This window comes from Oryctolagus cuniculus, chromosome 4 (genome assembly GCF_051225735.1).
Source record: "Oryctolagus cuniculus isolate XC-2025 breed Fujian yellow rabbit chromosome 4, ASM5122573v1, whole genome shotgun sequence".
In the NCBI taxonomy this organism is placed as follows: domain Eukaryota; kingdom Metazoa; phylum Chordata; class Mammalia; order Lagomorpha; family Leporidae; genus Oryctolagus; species Oryctolagus cuniculus.
The window spans coordinates 56,457,668-56,475,069 of NC_142870.1; the positions used below are offsets into that span (position 1 = coordinate 56,457,668).

The following is a 17,402-nucleotide window of genomic DNA, read 5'->3' on the forward strand; positions in this document are numbered from 1 at the left end:
ACTGCTTTCCCAGGCCATAGCAGAGAGCTGGATGGAAAGTGGAGCAGCCAGGTCTCGAACTGGCGCCCATATGGAATGCTGGCATTTCAGGCCAGGGCGTTAACCCGCTGAGCCACAGTGCTGGACCCTATGGTTTCTTTTTACAGAAAAGATTTTGTGGGACTGTCAAGAAAATTTTTTTTTACATACTGTATCCTCATTTTTGCTGTTGGAATTAGTGGAAATGGTACTATTCTTAAAGTAATGAGATATAACTATGTTTAGGTTTGAAGAACTAGAAGAGTGCTAAAAATCAGGGATATGTAGAATCTAAGAGGAAAGGAATCTCAGAAGTATTGGGTTCAATTCCTACGAGTCACCTTTGTCCTTGTCTTTCACTTCTCTTTCTTGACAAGTGAATGCAATCTGCAGAGGTGGACAGGGACCACACAGAATCTACTCTCCATCTCTCTAGACAGCAATACTCCTACACCTGCTATCACCAAACCAAGAAAGTTTTACTTAAGTTTTGGGTCAGGGAATCACTTGAGTAGAACATAAACCTTAACAGCCTCTATTGTCTGCAAAATGGGATTGGTGTTGGAATCAGACATGGTGGAGTGAAACTTTCCTTGTTGACTTTGAACATGTCAATGTGTCAGGCTTTTGTGTTCTCACCTGTAAAGTGTTACCAACTACAGCATACTTGGATTGAATGAAAATCCATATGTAAAATATCTGGTATACAACACAGATGATAAATTACATACTTTGCCTCTGGTAAATAACATTTTTATGATGACATTAAAATGACTCTATTGCTGATTGTACTCTTTCAAAATGAGGCAGATGGGACTAAACAGAGGACACTGAGAAATAAAAATGAAGTTAATTTGGAGGTGTAGGTGAAGGTGAGGCTTAAAAGACAACAACCTGGGGCAACTCACTTCAGAGAGAACATCCTGTTTCTCTCCACTCTGGCAAAATAATAAGTGGGCACACAAGAATCTCACTTGACATTTTGCTAACAAGCTCCAACGACAATGTTTGCATCTCTGGCAAACACTCTCAGGAAGACAAATTCTCTAAAACATGCAGACACAAATTATTGTATTTTGCTAAAACTAATTCTTTATAAATAGATTTTCCTTGTTTGTTACCACCACATGGGACTCTGTGTAGGTCAATATTATTGTTTCCCAAACACTTTTATCCCTAAGCCTAACTTTCACTTCTCCCCTTTTGTCCCCAATGCTTTCTCAGCTTGCCCTCCTTTGATCTCCCCAGCCCATAGCCTCCCACCTGGTGCACATTTTACTGGAAAGGTATCCAGAGTTGGTAACTTCTTACCATAATGCTAACAATAACACTCATATAAGCCTTCTTTATTTTACAAATTGATTTCACAGGCATGATTTGGTTTACTTCATTTTTTTTTATTACAAGGATTTATTTATTTATTTGAAAGGCAGAGTTACAGAGATTCAGAGGAAGAGAGGGAGAGAGAGGGAGGTCTTCCATCCATTGGTTCACTCCCCAAATGGCTGGAACAGCCAGAGTTGGGCCGATCAGAAGCCAGGAGCCAGGCAGTTCTTCCGGGTCTCCCATGCAGGTGCAGGGACCCAAGCACTTGGGCTATCTTCTACTGCTTTCCCAGGCCATAGCGGAGAGCTGGATCGGAAGTGGAACAGCTGGGACTCGAACTGGTGCCCATATGGGATGCTGGCACTGTAGGCAGCGGATTTACTCACTATACCACAACGCTGGTCCCTGATTTACTTATTTTTAAAATATTTTAAAAATTTATTATTATTGTTTAAAGATTTATTTATTTATTTGAAAGGTAGAGTTACAGAGAGGTAGAGGCAGAGAGAAGTCTTCCATCCTCTGGTTCACTCCCCAAATGGCTGGAATAGCTGGAGCTGAGCCAATCCAAAGCCAAGAGCCAGGCAGTTCAGCCAGTCTCCCACGTTGGTGCAGGGGCCCAAGGACTTGCGCCATCTTCTACTGCTTTCCAAGGCCACAGCAGTGAGCCAGATTGGAAGTGGAGTAGCCAGGACTTGAACCGTTGATCATATGGGATGCTGGCACTGAGGTGGCAGCTTAGCTCACTATGCCACAGCATCTGCCCCCTGGTTTACTTCTAATACCGTCTAATACCCCTGTGTGGTAGGTTATTCTGAGAATGAAAAAATTGATGTTGGAGGAATTGGCAAAACAAGTAATATCAGATGATGGTATGGCTAATTTTACTTTTTATCTCCTCATAAAGCAAAATATTTTTTCTATAACCAAATATGCACATTCAAGATTACCAGAAAAGTTAAGACATAGGGTATATTAGCAAACAATAAAAGGAGAGGGGCTGGCACTGTGGCATAGCAGGTAAAGCTGCCACCTGCAGTGCCGGCATCGCATATGGGTGCTGGTACAAGTACTGGCTGCTCCACTTCTGATCCAGCTCTCTGCTATGGCCTGGGAAAGCAGTAAAAGATGGCCCAAGTCCTTGGGCCCTTGTACCCACGTGGAAGACCCAGACAAAGATCCTGGCTCCTGATTTCGGTTTGCCCAGCTCTGGACATTGCAACCATTTGGGGATTGAACAAGCAGATGGAGGACCTCTCTCTCTGTCTGCCTCTGCCTTTTTGTAACTCTGCCTTTCCAAAAAATAAATAATTTTTTTAAAGAAAAGAAGAGAATTTATTAGTTTAATAAGTTTCAATGTACAAAAAATAGTATGCATGTATACTTAAACACACTTAACTACGAAGTGAATATGGAAAATGTTAAAGTTGTTAAATTTGGGGCTGGCATTGTGGCACAGTGAGTTAAGCCACTGCTTGTGATGCTGGCATCCCATATCAGAGTGCCAATTTTAGTCCTGGCTGGTGTGCTTCTGATCCAGCTTCCTGCTCATGCACCTGGGAAGACAGTGGAAGATGGTCTAAGTGCTTAGGCTTCTGCCACTCAAGTGGGAGACCAGGATGGAGTTCTGATTTCTGGCCCAGACCTGATTGTTGCAGCCATTTGCAGAGTGAGCCAGCTGGTGGAAGATCTCTGACATACACACACACTCTCTCTCTCTCTCTCTCTCCCCTCCCTCCTACCCCGTTGCTCTGCCTTTCAAAAAAAAAAAATCAGTCAAGAAAAGTTGTTAAATCTATGTGTATTCTGATATTTCATTCAGCATCTGCTTTACCTATAGTACAGCATGTCTCCTTTGCAGAGAAAAATCTCATATTGATCAGTGGCTCTTGTCATGTGCATTAAAAGGTCTGATTCTAGGCATTGTTTTATTGAGGACAGGATGTAAAGGAGACTCACATATTGTGTTTATGTCTAAGTTGGAGTAGTCAGAAATGGGAAGTTGGTGTTGGTAGTTAAGGAACTGCTGAGTACAAAAAAAAAAAAAAAAAAAGAGAGAGAGAGAAGGAAATATATTATTTAACACAGAAAAAATGACTTTTGAGTAACCAAACTAAAAATGATTTGAATAACTATGAGTCTATAATCCACATGACTCTACATTCTTCCTAGTGAGAGTCCCTGAAGTCTATTCTGAAACCTTGCTCAGCGACTCATGTAAAATATGATTGAAAAAGCAAAGGCTGTTCTGCCAGTTTCCCGTTGTGGTCATGAGATGAATCTTACATAATAAAATGCTATTTAAAGTATGAGCATAGTTTTATACAGCTGACTTTATTTATAATTCTAAAGAACAAACACCAAATCATTTGATTTAATTTTTAAAGATTCTATTTATTTATTTGAGAGGTAGAGCTAGGGAGAGGGAGAGGGATAGGGAGAGGGAGATAGGTCTTCCATCTACTGGTTCACTCCCCAAATGGCCACAATAACCGGAGCTGCACTGATCCAAAGCCAGGAGCCAGGGGCTTCCTCTGGATCTCCCGTTTGGGTGCAGGGGCCCAAGCACTTGGGCCATCCTCCACTGCCTTCCCGGGCCACAGCAGAGAGCTGGATCAGAAGAGAAGCAGTTGGAACACGAACTGGCACCCATATGGGATGCTAGCGCTGCAGGCAAAGTTTTATAGTGTATTAGCCACAGCACTGGTCCCATGCATCTTACAAAACTTGACTTTAGCTTCATCCATTGTTTAAATCTCATAACATCCATGAAAAATTAGTACATATTTTTTTCTTTTTGTGACAGAATTCCATAGTGTTTGTTGTAAGATTTTTTAAAGATTTATTTATTTGTTTGAAAGGCAGAGTTACAGAGAGAGAACATTTAGAAAGAGAGAGAGATTTTCCATCTATTGGTTCACTCCCCAAAAGGCCACAAAGGCTGGGGTTGGGCTAGGCCAAAGCCAGGAGCCAGGAGCTTCATTCAGGACTTCCACATGGGTGCAGGGCCTAAGGACTTGGGCCATGTTCTGCTGCGTTCTCAGGTGCTTTAGCAAGGAGCTGGAGCAGAAGTGGAGCAGCCAGGACTCAAACTGGCACCCAAATGGGATGCCAAATTGCAGGCAGTGACTTAACCTGTTATGCAATGCTAGCCCCGAAATTCTTCCTTTATACTAATAGAATTGGGGGGCATGTGTTTGGCACAGTGGTTAGGACACTAGTTGGGATAACCACATTTCATTTAAGAGTGCCTGGTTCTACTTCCAATTCCAGCTTGCTGCTAATGTGCACTGGGGGAGGCCTCAGTGATGGCTTAAGTAGTTGGGTCTCTGCCACACACCAGGGTAGATTTATAGGCTCCTGATTTCATCCTGGTCCAACCCTAACTGTTATGGACATTTGGGGAATGAAACAGCATCTGGGAGATCTCTGTCTCTGTGTCTCTGTATCTCACTACCTTTCAAATAAAATAAATAAATGAAAACTAGAATTGAATTGGGAAGTGAGGCATCTAGGGAAAAGGCAGACCACACAGTACTTCATGATTATTTTGAAAGTTAAATCATTACTTTGGTTTCAGTTGATGAATGAATAATAGACACTCTTATCTGAAGTGGAAAGGCTATGGTTGCTAGAGGAGAGCTTTTGAAAGTTTGAGCACTTAATGAGTTGTCTTTCTATTCTTTCTCCTATCACTGTTCAGCATATACTGATAGTTCTGCACATAGATTCACAATACTTTAACACATCCACTGTTGACTCTAAAGGAATGCAACTTTTCTTTGACAAATACATCTGAAGTTTTACATCTAAATGAAGCCTTCCCCCTTCAAAATGCAGACATAGTTCAACGTGTTTGTGATTTTTCAAGATTTTGAGATTTCACTTTTTGGGAGTCTCTCTCTCTCTCTTTTTTTTTTTTTTGACAGGCAGAGTGGACAGTGAGAGACAGAGAGACAGAGAGAAAGGTCTTCCTTTGCCGTTGGTTCACCCTCCAATGGCCGCCGCGGCCGGTGTGCTATGGCCAGCGCACTGAGCTGATCCGATGGCAGGAGCCAGGTACCTATCCTGGTCTCCCATGGGGTGCAGGGCCCAAGTACTTGGGCCATCCTCCACTGCACTCCCTGGCCACAGCAGAGAGCTGGCCTGGAAGAGGGGCAACCGGGACAGAATCCGGCTCCCCGACCGGGACTAGAACCTGGTGTGCCGGCGCTGCAAGGCGGAGGATTAGCCTACTGAGCCGCGGCGCCGGCAGTCTCTTATTTTTTAATACCTTCATAGGTTAAGTTTTGCTCCTTAGAGTAGAATTAATTTTTGGAAACAGGGGAACATGATTTGTAGCCAGATGAGAAGATGACCAATCTGAGTCAAACACAAATTGTGGTAAAACATGAGCTGAGAACATTAGCAATCCTGCTGGAGGAGTTCCCATTTGTCATTGCACTAATCTAATTTATAAAGACTACCAAGTTGACTTTTATTTTTCAGAATCAATTCTTTTTTTTTTCTTCTTATTTTTTTAACTTTCATGTAATGAATATAAATTTCCAAAGTACAGCTTATGGATTACGATGGCTTCCCCCCACCCCATAACTTCCCTCCCATCCGCAACCCTCCCCTTTCCTACTCCCTCTCCCCTTCCATTCACATCAAGATTCATCTTCAATTCTCTTTATATACAGAAGATCAGTTTAGTATATATTAAGTAAAGATTTCAACAATTTGTACCCACATAGAAACACAAAGTGAAAAATACTGTTTGAGTACTAGTTATAGCATTAAATCACAATGTACAGCACATTAAGGACAGAGATCCTACATGAGGAGTAAGTGCACAGTGACTCCTGTTGTTGACTTAACAAATTGACACTCTTGTTTATGGCATCAGTAATCACCCTAGGCTCTTGTCATGAGTTGCCAAGGCTATGGAAGCCTTTTGAGTTCACCGACTCTGATCATATTTAGACAAGGTCGTAGTCAATGTGGAAGTTCTCTCCTCCCATAAGAGAAAGGTACCTCCTCCTTTGATGACCTGCAGAATCAATTCTTAAAAACTGAACTCCAGGGAAGAAATTTTCTGATTCTAAAAACTCATCTTTGCACAGTTAAAACTTCAAGGTTTTCCTTGACTGAGGTCAAACTCACTTCATAGACTTAGTTCTCATAATACTGTAATTAACCCCAGTTACTAATAGGGAACTTATTTAATTTGAATACTTAGAAATTCTGTGCCTTTTCCCAGGTCATTCCAAATAGAATACTTTTCTGTTTCCATTGATTAGGTTTCTTATCCCTTCATTCCAGAAACACCTTAATGCGACCCTCCTCATTTTTTTCAGTCATCTCTGAGAATCCATACAATGACAGTTCCTATGTATTCCCAATTCTAAGTTAATCTCTCTGAGCTTCCACTGTATTCTGTGTTGTCTTCCATTTGCAGTATAGCTATAAGGTTGTGAGGTTTTGGTTCAAGTGCTTCCAGATTTGTAGGACTATAATACAGCAGTGATTTGCACATGGTAGATGTCCAATACTTGTTGCTGAAGATAATTTCAAAGATTTTGAGTAACAGATATAGCTTTCAAGGATATTTTAAAGATAACAATCTCTGGCTTTATTCATTATCTATTCAACTAAACATTTTAAATTTTCATTTTATTCAAAAGGCAGAGAGACAGAGATAGATCTTCCATTGTGCTGGTTCATTCCCTAAATACACACAATAGCCATCACTGGGCCAGATGGAGGAGGCCAGGAACCAGAAAGTCAACGTGGATCTCCCGTGTGAATGGTAGGGATCCACTACTTGAACCATCATTTACTGCTTTCCTAGGGTGAGGAGGAAGAGGAGGTAGAGGGGGAGGAGGAGGAGGAGGAGAAGAGATTTCCCCACTCACTGAGTCACTCCTCAAATGCCTTCAACGGCCATCTACCTAGATCTTCCATGTGTATGGCAGGGACCCAAGAACTTGGGCCAGCATCTGATGGTTTCCCAGGTACATTAGCAGGAAGCTGGATTAGAGGCAGAGCAGCTGGGATTTGAACATGTGGCGAAACAATACTGTACCACAGTGTTGGCCCTGGGTCAATCTTTTTAAAATGGATCTTTTGGGGCTGGTGATGTGGCGGAGCAGATAAAGCTGCTGCCTGCAGTGCCAGCAGCCCATATGTGCCCCTGTTCATGTCCCGGCTGCTCCACTTCTGGTCCAGTTCTCTGCTATGGCCTGGGAAAGCAGTAGAAGATGGCCCAAGTCCTTTGGCCTCTGCACCCACATGGGAGACCCGAAAGAAGCTTCTGGCTTCTGGCTTCAGATCAGCACAGATCTGGCCATTGTGGCCAATTGGGGAGTGAACCAGCAGATTGAAAGACCTCTGTCTCTCTCTCTCTCTTTATCTCTCTCTTCTGCCTCTCTTTCCTCTTTCTCTGTATAACTCCGACTTTCAAACAAATAAATAGATCTTTAAAGTGGATCTTTCAGTCTCCAGTTGAGCTGCCACATCTGATGTAGAAATGAGCTGTTCTCACTAATGCTGCCAAATTACAGATACATGAGCACAACAACTGATTTTGCTTTGTCATTAAATTTCTGAGTAGTTTGTTGTATAGCAATGCATAACTGATCCATCTTGTATATAGATTATAAGCCATAAGGTTTTGATTATTAAATCTTATATATTATCTCATCTCTTCTGTTTTGGATATGAGAAGTGAATACTCTAGAGTTCAAGTAGGTTTGAGATATACTATTACTGTGCTCATCTGGCTGGAGAAAGATGGATTGAAGGAAAGATCCCAGAAATTAAAAAAACATGAGCTTGAACTCCTGGCACTTATTAGGCAGGTGAACTTGGGCAAGAGGCTTAATCTCACTGAGCCCAATTCTCATGTTACAGGGGAATAATAATAGAAATATGTTTGTTATTCATGTTTCTTCTTCCCCAATCATTCCTTCATTCACTTATTTAATAATGATTTATAGATTACAATGTACTGTGTAAGCAGTTTGTGTATTCAGATAAATATGATGAATTTCTTGTTCTTTTTTTTTAAAGGTTTATTTATTTGACAGGTGGAGTTACACAGAAAGAGGAGATAGGCAGAGAGACGGAGAGGGAGGTCCTCCATCCACTGGTTCACTCCCCAACTGGCTACAATAGCTGGAGTTGCACTGATCCAAAGCCAGGAGCTTCTTCTGGGTCTCCCATGCAGGTGCAGGGAGCCAAGGACTTGGGCCGTCCTCCACTGCTTTCCCAGGCCATAACAGAGAGCTGGATAGGAAGTAGAGCAGCTGGGTTTTGAACCAGCGCCCATATGGGAGGCTGATGCTTCAGGCGAGGGCATTAATCTGCCATGCCACAGTGCTGGCCCTGAATTTCTTGTTCTTATGGATTTCTTAGCTTACTAAGAGAGTTAATGACATAATAAAGTTTTGCAAAACAGTGCAATAACTGCTATTGTAGAAGTAAATACTGGTTGGCCAGTGCCGCAGCTCACTTGGCTGGTCCTCTGCCTGCGGTGCCGACACCCTGGGTTCTAGTCCCAGTTGGGGCGCTGGATTCTGTCCTGGTTGCTCCTCTTCCAGTCTGGCTCTCTGCTGTGGCCCGGGAGGGCTGTGGAGGATGGCCCATGTGCTTGGGCCCTGTACCCACATGGAAGACCAGGAGGAAGCATCTGGCTCCTGGCTTTGGATCGGCACAACGCACAGGCCGTAGCGGCCATTTGGGGGGTGAACCAACGGAAGGAAGACCTTTCTCTCTGTCTCTCTCTCACTGTCTAACTCTGCCTGTCAAAAAAAAAAAAAAAAGTAAATACTGGTTAAGTTGTTACCACAGAAGACACAGAAGAGAGTAATCAATTGTATCTCAGGTAATGGATGATAATTTTGTAGGACAGGAGACAGTAGATCTGTCTCTCGAAGGATGAACAGATGTCACCAGGTGGACAAAGATCAAAAGGACATTACCTGCCCTTATATATATTATCTATAAATATAAAATACATGTAAATTATAAATATATGTTACCTGTACTATATATATATATATACACACACACATAAATGTATAAGAAAGTATTATGTCTTTAAACAACTGTAAAATTTGAAGTCTAGATGGTAAGAAACAAGATTAGAGGTAGGCAAGGGATAGATTTTTTTTAACTTTTATTTAATGAATATAAATTTCCAAAGTACAGCTTATGGATTACCATGGCTTTCCCCCCGCCCCCATAACTTCCCTCCCACCCGCAACCCTCCCCTTTCCCACTTCCTCTCCCCTTCCATTCACATCAAGATTCATTTTCAATTCTCTTTATATACAGAAGATCAGTTTAGTATATATTATGTAAAGATTTCAACAGTTTGCACCCACACAGAAAACACAAAGTGAAAAATACTGTTTGAGTACTAGTTATAGCATTAAATCACAATGTACAGCATATTAAGGACAGAGATCCTACATGAGGAGTAAGTGCACAGTGACTCCTGTTGCAAGGGATAGATTTTTAGAGAGCTTGGTATATACGGAAAGGAGTCTGGACTTTGTGTAAGAGGAAAGGAAATCACCAAAGCATTTAATCACAGAGGTAACAGGCTTAGGTTGTAATTTAATTAAATTTAAAAAAATGTATTTAAAGGCAGAAAGACACACACACACACACACACACACAGATCTTGCATCCATTAGTTCACTCCCTCAATGACTGTACCAGTTGGGACTGGGTCAGGCTAAAGCCAGGAGCCCTTAAGTCAATCCACCATGTAGTTGCCAAGGACTCATCTACTTGAGCCACTACTGAAGCCTCCCAAGGTGTGCAGGAAACTGAAATTGGGGGCAGAGCTAGGACTCAACCCAGCCACTCTGAATGGGGATGCAGGAGTCCCAAGTGGTGTAACCACTCCAAATGCTCACCTCTGGGTTGTGATTTAGAATGGTCTGGAGCAGTAGAGTACGGACTTTGCAGGGAGGTGGTAGAGAAGGAAGCCAAACATGATACATGATGTCTTTATTTTCTTACTGAAAAATTTTGCTGACACAAAAATTCAGTAGAGAATTGATGAAGGCTTGACATAAGGAAAAGGGGAGGAATGGTTAGGTTTGAGAGATATTTGGGGAACAGGATAGGCAGAATTTGTGACTGGGCTTTTGGCTCAAAAGGATCAAATGTGATGCTATATGCTCAAGTATAAAATATATACACTGCAAAGATAAGAAATTATGAAATAATTAGAGGTGGGATTTGTAATATAAGACACTTTAAATATTATCCTGAAGAAAACATATCATAAATGTTTGCCAGAGAAAGACATATTTTCTCCAATGTGCCACAGACTATATGTGCCTTTAAAGCAAAGACTTGAAGAAGTAAAAATAGGAATGAACTTGCTTATTTTCTGCTAAATCTTTAATCCAAGTCCAATGACCAAGAAACATGAAAGATGGTGGAAATGGTGGAGCTGAGAGGTAGAGAAGTGAGGAGAAAGTGAGAGAAAGGGGTCACGGTGGCACAGGACACACAGATCCAGGTTCTGCAAGTGTCTGCACTAGTGTGGGGAACTCTGATGTTTAGAATCTTCTGAGAAGAAGGCGGTGTTTACTTTCCTCCTCAGGAGCATTAAGGAAAAGCATCCCCTAAGTCTTCCCCCATAATCTTCCCTCTAGGCAAAAGAGAGCTAACCGTGAAGGTATGGAAAGAGATGCTGCTTTGTGCCTTCCCCACAGAAAGTGAGATCTGAAGGATTCTGGTCAGTTGAGTGGGAATGGCAACGTCAAAATGAACAAGAATTTGCTGTTCCTCAGGGCTTTGTTTACATAATTCCCTATTGGAATTGGCTCCTTCTTGCTGTAACTCAGGAAAAATCCTGGACACCTTCAGATAGCATTGGACAAGTCAGGTAGTAAGTTCAACATTGGAAAGAAGGAAAGATAGGCACAAAAGGCATAGTGATACAAAACAAAATATTGTGTCAACTTACTTAAAAGAATTTGAGATCTGGAATGGTGGGAAATGAGAGTGGAGAGAGTGGCAAGGGCTGGATCTTGTAGGGCCTTGTTTGCTATTTAATGGAGTTGGGATATAGGAGAGAAGGATCCCCAGAAATAACTGTCAAGAAAGAGCTAGGATTAGGCTATAATTTTTTTTTGTTTTCCCAAAGAAACGTTTTATTTAAGGAATACAAATTTCATAAGTACAGCTTCAGGAATATAGTTATTCTTCCCACCATACCCACCCTCTCCCATACCCTCCTACCCTCCTTCTCCTCCCTCTCCCCTTCCCAGTCTCATTCTCCATTTAGATTCATTTTCAATTAACTTTGTACACAGAAGACCAACTCTATAGTAAGTAAAGATTTCAACAATTTGCACAGACACACACACAAAACTGTTTGAGAACAAGTTTTATAGTTAACGCTCATAACACAATTCATTAAGGATAGAAGTCCTGCATAGGAAGTTAGTGCACAGTGATTCCTGTTGTTAATTTAACAACTAACACTCTTATGTATGATGTCAGTGACAACTCGAGGCTCTTGACATGAGCTGTTTAGGCTATGGAAGCCTTTTGAATCCACAAGCTCCATCAATATTTAGACAAGGCCATATGCAAAGTGGAAGTTCTCTCCTCCCTTCAGAGAAAAGTACATCCTTCTTTGATGGCCACTTCTTTCTGCTGAGGTCTCACTCACAGAGATATTTCATGTAGAACATTTTTTGCCACAGTGTCTTGGCTTTCCATGCCTGAAATGCTCTCATGGGCTTTTCATCAACCTATAATTTAGAAAGACTTGAAGGAGGCATAGAGGATGAGCTGTGGTCTACAGCAAGCCTGGGAAGGGTACGATTTCAAGTCCTTGTTTCCCCAGCAAGAATATTTAGGATGTGATAGGGTCTTTGAATTATGCTGTCCATGTCCCTTGGTTTTTAACTCAGGGATCCCACTTCAGGCAAGGTATTAGCTCTTTATTATCTTCCCCTGTTTTATCAAAGATAATTGTTCTTAATACTGACTTCTCTTCTTTTCTTCTAAGTTTTAGCCTGAGCTCCATTGGTACTTGCCAAAGGTAAGAGTAGGAACAGTGGCCAGAAAGCTTCTGTGAGGCACCATTAATTCCCAAGGAGAGGCAATTGGCCAAAAAACCCACATGGAGTGTAAACTAGGTAAGTTTAAAAGTGTGGTTGAAACTCGGCAAAAACCTTTCTAATTTTGATCTCCCAAAGCTTGAGTGAAAAGAATGAGTCAAATAAGGGAGTCCCAGGTAGAACCTTGGAGCAGTCTAGTTCTTTGCTGTGGAAGTTCTCTGGTCATTAGTTGGGAGAAAAGATTTCCAGGGAGTTCTGAAATTTTCTCATTTTTCTACTTTTTTTTTCTATTTAGTTGACTTTAGCTTTTTCTATAATTTAGCTCTCTATCTCAACTTTTCTTTCTTCCTCAGAAAATCTATCATTGTGTTGCACACCATTAGGTTCTTAAACTGTGCCAAACTATATATATATTTTTTTGACAGGCAGAGTTAGACAGTGAGAGAGAGAGACAGAGAGAAAGGTCTTCCTTTTCCGTTGGTTCACCCCACAATGGCCACTACGGTGGCATGCTGCGGCCGGCACACCGCGCTGATCCGAAGCCAGGAGCCAGGTGCTTCTCCTGGTCTCCCATGTGGGTGCAGGATCCAAGCACTTGGGCCATCCTCCACTGTACTCCCAGGCCACAGCAGAGAGCTGGACTGGAAGAGGAGCAACCAGGACAGAATCCGGTGCCCCGACCGGGACTAGAACCCGGTGTGCCGGCACCGCAGGTGGAGGATTAGCCTATTGGGGCCACAATGCCGGCCAATTTCTTTTTTGTTTTGTTTTTAAAAACCACTTTTATTAATTAGTTATAAGTAATATAAATATTCCAAAAATATAAACAGACACTTAATGGCGACCCACATTTTAAGTGTTTGAATATGACAAATTTATCAAATCATGAAGCAAGGTAGTCAGAATCCCATAGCCCAGGCACAGTGGGAAGCAGATTCCCACCCTCCAATGGCATTGCGAATGGCACGGGACCAGGCGGAACGTGTCAGACTTGGGGTCATCACAAGAAGCTCAAAGGCCCATAGTGTACCGCTGCCAGGCAGGCCCTGTGACATCCACAGCACAGGGCGGCAGGGCAGACCGCTGAACCCCTCTACCCTGGGTGAACACTGACACTTACTGGCATTTAAAAGGAAGAATACAGAAAAAACAAAACCCCATTTTTCGAGAGAGGCAGCTTGAGTGGGCAGATAATAATCAACTGAAGACATGAGGGGTAACCGGCTGACCACCCTCCTCCAGTGGCCTGGCTGGGTCAGGGCTCAGGACAGCCTTCCATGGGAGGGAAGAGAGGTGAGAGCCACACCCAGCCATGGGGAGGGCATGATTAAAGCAGTGAGGCGGAGGTGGGGCTCGCTCTTTGGGGTCTCCTTGTGCTCACAATCATGGCAGCACTTCCTTTTTTTTTTTTTTTTTTTTTTTTACCCAGGGATACTTGCATTCACCAATAAGGACCACTGAAGGCCAGACACGCCCAGAGAGCAAGTGCACTAAGGGCCTGCTCCCACCACTTCTGGAGGCGGGAGGCCTGGCCTTTAGGTCTGCAAACCCAATGGAACAGCAGGAGTTCTGAGGCCCCGGAGAGGAAAAGCGACAGCCAGGAAGGATGCAGGCTTGAACAGAGAGAGCTGGGGATAGGCCCGGGGGAGACAGCAGAGAATCTCCCTGCCAAAGAAATGGGAGGGGCGGGGCCGCCTGCGTGGCTCTCCCCAGCCTCTGGGCCAGCACCGGCAGAGGACGGGGACCGCGGCCAGCGAATCACAGGCCGCGGGGGCGTCTCTGCGTCGCCCACCTTCCTTGTCAGCCCAGGGATGTAGCTTCACCAAAAACTAGGCCCCAAATGGCACGTTCAGAAAGAGAATTTCAACACAGGGGTCAGGAGAACGGAAATCGGCTCTCTGCCCTCTTCCGGGGCGGGCAGAGGACCGCCAAGACTAGGACGAGGTGTGAGGAAGGCAGGCCCGGCCGGAGCTGCGGGGAGGCATGGAGCCCGCTCACGCCAGGCACTCGGCTGGAGCCACAGGGTTCTGGAAACAGGGTCGCAATTTCTCAAAAGTGTCATGTTTCTGTCTGGAGCAGCGGGCTGGAGAAGGGTATTAGAAAGGGGTGTGCCCGAGTCGCCCCGAGGCGGCCTCTGCCCTTCCTTCCTCCTTGGCACTGCGGGGCGGCCATGATTTGGCAACGGAGCCTGCATGTCTTCAGCCTGCGAAGCCCAGGAGTTCCTGGGGGACACAAACGAGACCAACTAACCTGGGAAGAGTCTTGCTCTTTCAGCGGCTCCCCTGCCCCCAAACATGACATATTCTGGGGCCGCTGCTGCGTGTGGGCTTGCACCTCAGCAAGCAGGCAGCTCCTCGGGGCGGTGCTGTGGTGCTGTGCGCCTGCGCCCATCTAACCTGCCCTAGCGCTCTTCCCAGTCCCTCCGCGCTGCTTCCAGGCCCCGTTGGGTGAGGTGCTCCGGTTTCGGCTTGGTCATAAAGGCACAGTGTGGGCGAGGCCGCTTCAGGGAAGCCGGAAGGCTATGGGCCCGCAGCTGCCCGAGGCTGGAGTACACGTCGTCCGCTGCGTTCAGCTCCTGGACGTTGGGGCTCAGGTTCAACAACTCAGTGTCGGCCATGTAGTCAAACCAGCACTGCACGGGCACCACGTTCTCCGGGTGGAAGCTGTAGGAGGCAGGCAAGTTGTCCAGGACGAGCATTTTCCTCAGGCCCCTCCCGAGGCAGCCCTGGTGGAAGACACATGCCTCGCGAAAGAGGCGCACCCGGAACACCCCACAGCGCTCCAGCGGGTCCGTCACAGATCGGCGTGTGAAGAGAACACACGGTGAGGAGCTTCCCCATTCGTCTCAGGAACTCATCCTTTTGAGCCCGTACACCTGGTGAGTGGTCCCCTCCATCTCCACAGGCACTATGAAGTCAGCGTTGTTGATGGGATTAAAGGAGCTATGCACAAGGGTTTCATCCAGGTCAATGCCCTTACAGATCCTTCCTTGATCTTCTTATGTCACTCCTGGGAACAGGCAGGTCCCTGGGATCTTGCTTGGTGAGCACCATGGCGTCTTCCCTCTGCGCCTGGGTGATGATGGAGCTGTGTTCTAATAATCCCATGGCCAGGGCTGGCTGGGCGGGAGGACCGACGGGCGCGAAGGCTGAGCTGGGCTGTGTGGGGCTCGCTCCGGCTCCCACTCCTGAGATTCCGACTCCCACAGCTGTTCACATTCCCCCTCTGTTTCTTCCCCGGGCCGGAAAGGGAGGTGGCCTGTATGGAGGGCGGGCAGCCTGGGCAACGGCTCTCATGGGTGCCCTCAGCTCCGATCCCCTGGTGGAAGCTCCAGGTTTCTCAGTTTGGGTCCAACATGGAGCAAAGTATTTGATTATAAAGGATTGAATAAGTGGGGCCATGTCATGGCATAGTGGGTTAAGCTTCTGCCTGTAATGCTGGAATCCTATTTGACCACTGGTTCAACTCCTGATTTCTCTACTTGTGATCCAGCTCCCTGCTAATGTGCCTGGGAAAGCAACAGAAAATGACCCAAGCAACAGAAAAAAACCCAAGTTTGGGTCTCTGCACTGGATAGAGTTCCAGGCTCCTGGCTTTGGTATGGCCCAGCCCTGGCTGTTGCAGGGCTGTTGCAGCTAAAATAGGAACTCAGAAGCATGATTTAGACATAGTAAATTTTCTGGTCACTGGTGGTAGAAAGACAATTTCAATAGTCTATGTTGCTGCAGTCATTGGCTCTCTGATCAAAAAGTGTCTGGAAGAGCGAGTGCCATTGTGTTGATTCTCCCCTGCAACTCTAAGCTGTGGTTATCCCACCTGTGAGAACATGTAGCATACGGATCTCATTGCCTTTTTTGGGTAGTATCTCAGACAGAACTGAAATTTCTTTCCCATAATAGTCACTCACTTCTCATGGCTCCATGGAAAGACTTTTAGATTGTTTCCATAGTGGAGAAGAGGAATCAATCAATCAATCAATTTGGTTCTAAAACATTTCCAATATGGCATACCATATACTCTAATAAATCAATAAATTTGGTTCTAAAGCATTCACAATAAGATGCACTATACACTCTACCTACCTAAGCTTAGGATTAAGGTCTGTGTTTTCGTGAAGTGAACTTTGGTGGACTTTTAAATTTTTTATGAGACTCTGCACCTTTGCTGAGAAGGACCTGGTGAAGAGGGAATATCCAGACTTCCTGCCTCCTGGCAGCATGAGAGTCCTAGAATTTTCTATAGTCACTGTCAGTCCTTTATGATTTAGTCTCCTTGTTCCTAGGTGACTGTCCACCTTATCTTAAAATAACAACAGATCAGTTACAATAGAAGATGCACTTTTCAAGTATTGCCTCTTTTTATGACCTTTCTTCCTCCCTTTCTAGAGTGAGTGAGTCAGTGGGTGAATTTGTATAGAAAATACGGCAGGAAAATGTGGGCTGGTGGATGGAATTGTGTCTTTATGTGGTTGGGTCTCACAGCTTTCTATGGTTGCTTTACTCCTACTCACCTAGACCTTTTTTTGACCAACTTCTTCTCCACTTCTTCACCCTAACCCCCTGCAAACCACAACCACAGTTAAGTAATTCAACACACGAAACAAACAAAATGGCCTCTGTGTGAATGTGCTTCTCTGGTCACGCCACTGCTGTGAGAGATGCCTCTCTCATCAATAGTAATAGGCAGGTTCTGTACCCTCGAAGTGCAGAGGTGGGTGAAGCCTACACCCCTAGCTAGGGCCTGTTTCTTTCCTGGAAGCCAGGGGTAGGTGAGGTAAAAACACCAAGAATCCTAGGAAACTCAGAAGGGAGAGTAAGGAAAACCTCCCATGTTCATAGCCATCAGAGTCACTTGTTCATTGAGTCAAATTGATGACATGGTTGGGCATACTTGGGCTCCTGGTTAAGAGATGGTGAGAGAAATATTCTGGGATTGCATATTTAACATGTCTATATATGAGACAATTTTTAACAACTTTTT

General features: G+C 44.4%; 1 pseudogene; it reads right to left on the reverse strand.

Moving 5' to 3' along the window:
- Positions 1-13,860: 13,860 nt before the first annotated feature.
- The window catches only part of LOC138849518 (carboxy-terminal domain RNA polymerase II polypeptide A small phosphatase 2 pseudogene), a 43,367-nt pseudogene continuing 39,825 nt past the window's right edge, over positions 13,861-17,402 (reverse strand).